Here is a 6188-nt window from a genome sequence, read left to right as displayed (position 1 = left end):
CATGTTTCAAAGTTGCATTCATTTCTCTAAACTCGGTCGTCGAGACCGTTTCAGGCATCGGTAGTTCTTCGGCCATTTGATGGCATATAAAATTTTCGTATTTTGGATCTCTTTTTCTAGTGGTCCTGTCGACTATCGTAGTCATGGACTGTTACGAAAAGAAAGAGGTGATGGTTTGTAGTTGTAACAAAGTACAATGCAATACATATGCACATAAGATGAATTCTAGAGTGTGAACATCTCTTTTTTGGATTCGAAAGCAAACGTAGAGTTATTATATAAACATACTCGTTAAGTTTGTTACAGACAGAGCTCTCTTGTTGATATTTTATGGAGAGCCTAAAAGGAAAATGGTGTTGACGGTGGTCATTGGCTTTAGATCCAAATGTAGCCTGTTCCCACATAGGAAACTTCATTCTCTTCATTTTCCTGTACCTACATGTATTCTTGGAGAATGACATTCATGTATTTCCTTTGCTTTCCTAGGACATTCATTTGGATAATGTTATTCCATTTCTCAATATATCCCGTAAGGGCCTTGTGGTCGATATCTATAGTGAAAGCAACCTTTATGAAACTATAACTGAAATGCTTGAACAGTCTATGGGTGTAATAACATGTAATCCATTATAAGACCATGAGTATAATAATGGGTTGTCGTTGATCGTGAATGTCATCTTCTTGATAGGATACAATGAGAGTATTTTCTCGATTTCATCGTCACTTAATACGAGGGGTAAAGGCAAAGCTTTCTTCATTCTTCGGTACAAAAGAGAAGGAACATGATATCTATAGGATATACTGGTGAAAAACGTTTGAGTTTGTCGAGTCCAGATGTAGAGAATCAAAGGGGAGCCTCTTTTGTTCATAGTGGAAGTTAGGCATGAGTTGTTCAAAGCCTTTAGTGTTTCAATTGGAATGATACTTGAGGGGTCTTTGTTTCCCCTACGCATGTAGTATGCTACTTCTAGGATTCTTGAGGAGGGTTTACCATTTGCTGGTGTTAGGAAGAAATGAGCTAATAAGATTGTCATTATTATCATGGATGATCCTAAAGTCAATGAATTTCTTCATTCCCTATCTCCATCTTGGTCCATGTTTGGAAGTTGATATATGTCTTTGCAAGGATCACATCGGATGTTACTTTAGAATATCTGTACTCCTCTTGTAAGAGCTTCCTTAGGGATATCGATTCTACAAATAGTTTAAGATGTGGAACATTCTTGTTGTCCATCATTATAATAGCTCATAATTCTTCTATAGTCGGGCACATATGCCTTTCTCCCATGAAGTAGGCCCGCTTTATGGGGTTCCAAATTCTTTGCATTTCCATCATGAAGGATAAGTTTATTTCGAAGATTATGAACCTCATAATGGGAATGAGTCCATAGGATCAATAGTTCCACTCGTTTTTATGGAAATCATCAATCCATGGAACCAGCGCGACATCCGTTAGCATGGACATCGTCTGTGATTGGAAATTCAAAACATTTACAAACATGTGTCTATTTTAAAAAGAGATAACTCCTTTTTAAAATTTCAATTAGACTATACATGCATATACATACTACATATATATTAGTCACATAAGTGTTGTACTGGCGAGGTTTTGGTTATCTGGGCACAACAAACAATTGGCTTTGTTATAGTATCTAGGGTTTTTTGTTCTAAGGTAATCATAAGAGTGTTTCATTCATCGATGGTGGAGGGGTAAAACCGCTTCCATAAACCAATGAATATACTCAATTGGGAATTTCCCCCACCTCCACAACCGGACGGCTCAACGCTAAAGGGTGGGGTCGATCCTGTGCATTCTAGTTTTTCCTCTCACAACATCACTCAGTTTATAACAAGTTGTCATTCCCCATTGACAATCTTTGCACGCAGGTGTATAAGTATCAATCCCGGTCGTGTACTTCTTTGTAATAGGGTAGGGTCAGGGTGATATACCCTTTACACATATAGGCAGTTACTAGGGTAAAACTTATGCATCCTTTAAGTGTGGTACCTTTTGGGTCATGACTACTTAGGTGGAAAACGTGATACAAACGATTTTCAAAAGCCAAGTTTATGTTTTCGAGTTAAATATTGAGTCGCCAAGAAAGTTTTAACTCTCAGGAATCCCACACTCGCTCGTGCGACCCAGGGGGTTGCTTTAGATTCAATGAATTCAACCATGGTTTGCGTGTCAGACATCGTTTTAAAATAATTTTATTTTTAAAAGAATTTGATAACACCCGTCAACTTTTGAAATTAATTATTAAAATAATTAATTTATTTCAAATTTTAATAATCTGGAAATTTACAATAATCAAATGGAAATTTGATTTTATGAAATTCTGATTTAATTAGTTAACATAATTAATTGAAGAAATATTATTTGTTTGAAGACAATTTCGTCAATTAATTTTTGAAAAATCAATAAAAGTGTGTATGTATATAAACATATTTTTGTTAGAGTATCGTTTTGGTTCGAAGTTTGGTGATACTTAGGAAAGGGTTTTCGCGCTTCATCCTCCATATCCGTTTTAAAAATGGTCTATACTTATAAACTTGGCTTATGAAAATTGGTTGTATAACGTTTGAGTTTTAATCGATTATTTTCAAGTCCTAGTCATGCTAGTACTTGTTGCTGATGATAACTAGGGAGTAGTATACCTGAAGAACATCAATTATTTTAAGGGTGTTAGGGTTTAAATATAAACACCAAACATGCCTTTGTCAAATTTTTTTGGAAATATCTCAAAATTATTTTGAAATCATTTCATAGAAAATGGTTTGGGGTTTCAAAATTGCAAAAATAATTTTGGGTTTTGAAAAAGGGAACCAAACAAGCCTTAGGGCCTTGGGTCCATTTTTGTCGGCTAGGGTCTAAAAACCTTCAGTCTGGGTCGAGGAGCCTCTCGGTCCTGGATATAAAAATCCATGGTTAGACCTCTCAGTCCTAGGTGAAGAACACTGGTCGGACCTCTCGGTCCTAGTTTCAAATTTCTTTGTCCTAGGTCTGGATCTGGACCAATGGTTGTCTATCGGACCTCCCGATCCTCAAGAACACAAAAGTTGCAGGTTTCATAATTTTGATTTAAAATTTATTATTCGATTTAAGGGTTTGTGTAACTTCACAAAACTCTCAAAAACATGTTTATCATCATCTTAAGGTATCAATCGATATGGATGATGATAAATTTGTTAAAAATAATTTGTGAATAAAAACCAGGTTTTAGATTGTAAAGTTGTTTTGAAGTGTAAGGAGTTATCCAATAGTTTCCATATACTACATATACTTGATTAGTACTAAAACAATAACATGGGTTGTTCGTTTGAACCAAATATATAACTCAAAATTTTCAATTAATTTGAAAATTTTGATTTTGTTCGAATATGATCGGGATGGATCAAACATGATCTAAACACTTGCCCAACATCATTACAATTATGTTGAGAGACTTTTTTAGGCTATGATCCAAGAAGTTAAACCAAGAACAACAAATTCGATTTTTTAATTTTACAAATTCAAATTTGGGTATTTCTATTTAATGTTGATTGATTGTTTCTAACCTATACAGAAAGTTTATATGTGATCCCACTATCAATTTCTAACCATAAAACATCATAACTAGAACATACAAACTTGTACAATTTGAAATATAAAAATTTTAAATTCAAATTGAAAATATGAATTAAAGGGTGATTGTAATCTTACCAAGGATTGAAAAATTGTCACAAGACCTTAGAGAACTTTTTGGGATTTCAGATCCAAGCTTTTAAGGCATTATGCAAAGTTTAAAAAAAAAACCCGAAAGCTTGAAGCTTTATTGGAGAATTTCTGAATTTCTATGATTTGAAGCTGGAGAGTTAATCTCTTGAGCTTACATTTATAGTTTTTTTCTGAATTTATTTGATTAAAGTTTTTTAGATTTGAAGTTGGAGAGTTAATTTCTTTGATTTGAAGCTAGAGAATTTCTGGATTTCTTTGATTAATGTTTTTTGCTGATTCAAAGTGGGTTGTCGGCTTTAAGTGGATCGAATTAGCTAAAAATCATTAATGGTGTTTTGACTGTTCTTAACCAACTGGCCAGAATATGGATTATTCATCCTTATTCTTGTAGGAGAAATTATCACCGAAGTAACGTGATAATCTCAGCTTTTGAATCAGCCGTTTTGGTTGACTGTAAAGGAAGTTTCACTTTTGGAAAATCAAAGGTGGTGGTTGTTTTTATCCTTCCGGTGATCGCGAGAAAGATGATAACTGGTGGACAAAACGACGTCCTTTCGAGGGAAAACGCGAACGCAAAGAGTTTCGTCTGCGTTCTGTCCAGACATCGTTGCGATTTGTCATTCCGTTATCGATCTAGATAATGGGACGTTAGCTGATCGGGTGCGGCGCATGCGCGTGTTCCCAGCCTGGGATCAATATTGGATGATGATCCAATGCTCATCCGATGGATTTGGTCCTTGTTCTAGCCGAATTTCATATTTTCGGTTACACCGGATTATAGATATTTTTTTATTAAACTATTTAGGATTTATTTGAAATTGATTTTTTTCCACAATTTTAATTTATTTTAAGATTAATATTTTGTCACAGCCATCACAACAATGAGTAAAGAGTAAAATTAAAATAATTTCATATTTTGACTAAAAATATATTAAATTAGATTAAACATATTTAAGACTAAGTGCAAGGGAAATGAAAATATTATTTTTAATTAATTTAAAATTAAATTAAGAAATAATTGCTTTAATTTTTCATCTCATGAAAAAAACTGTAAGCCAAATAAGCTATTGAGACTTATTTGTTATCAAAATTTATTTTTTAATATTGTATCAATAAAATTTATATTAATGTTTAACAAAAAAAATATAATGATTTAGAAAAATGTATACTGATTTTTATAGTAAATTAATTAAGCAATTAATTTGTTATGCTTAACAAAAATTGTAATGACTTAGAATAATACAGATTAGTAAATTAATTATGTAATTAATTTGTTATATATGTTAAACATAAATTATAATGATTTAGAAAAATGCAGATTATGACTTATAGTAAATTAATTAATCATTTAATTTGTTATATGTTTAACAAAAAAGAAATTAATGATTTAGAAAAATACAGATTTTGACTTTTATAGTAAATTAATTAAGAAATAGATCATCTTATCATAAATTATAATATTTTTTAACTTGGATAATATTTTTGATAATATTGAAATTCTATGAGATATTTGACCAAAATAGTAATGATTTTTCTCATTAAGCTTCCTCATGATACACCATATCAGTTAATTAAAATTATCATTATATTATTTAGGACATATCTAATTTAATGGTTAATATTAATGCACATTACCTATAATTTTATATTTGTAATGATAGTAAATGTAGCAATAATTAGCCAGATTTCAAAAATAATAACCGAATTATGAATAAGCTTAAATATTAGCCAAATCATCTAGTATTCAGTATTCTAAGATAGAGGCTATTATATATGTAAAGATTTTCAAATTAGTTATTTCACACGTTAATATTTTAAATCTAAAGAAATAAAAGCACACCTTCCATATATTACTATTTTAATTATTTAAATAGATCACTAATTGACCAATTGTTTTTATTCTAACAAATAAAGATATAGAGCTCTACCATGACAAAATTTAATGATTTGCAATTGTCTTATCATCTCTTGATCGTTTTTATTGTCTCATTCACTTGTTTGGGCCATGAAGAAACTGATGAAGAACGAAAGGTGGGTATAAAATCCTTCTTGATTTCCAATCATATGTGTAGTTACATACACTACAAATAATTATTAATCTTGGCTTCTTTATTATTAATTTTTTACTTATCATATTAAAAATTACAAAATAAAATTTAATAGGTATTTCTTATATAATCTGGTGAATAACTTTTGTCTTTCTTTAGGTACATATAGTCTATATGGGAAGTCTTCCTGAAGGGAAATATTTAGCAAATTCTCATCATATTAGCTTACTTCAAGTTTTGGGACATAACAACATGTATGCAGTTAATTTATTTTCACATTAATTATTTATTCTTTTTATATTTAATTTCTTTTTGTTGTTTCTAGATGAATAATGTTTGTGACCGTGCTTGAACTAAACTTATTTTATTACATGTTTTATTATAGTTGATATTGATGGGAATATTTTAATAATTTTTATATG

Source organism: Impatiens glandulifera, chromosome 1, assembly GCF_907164915.1.
Source record: "Impatiens glandulifera chromosome 1, dImpGla2.1, whole genome shotgun sequence".
Classification (NCBI taxonomy): Eukaryota; Viridiplantae; Streptophyta; class Magnoliopsida; order Ericales; family Balsaminaceae; genus Impatiens; species Impatiens glandulifera.
Note: the sequence above shows the minus strand (reverse complement) of the source record.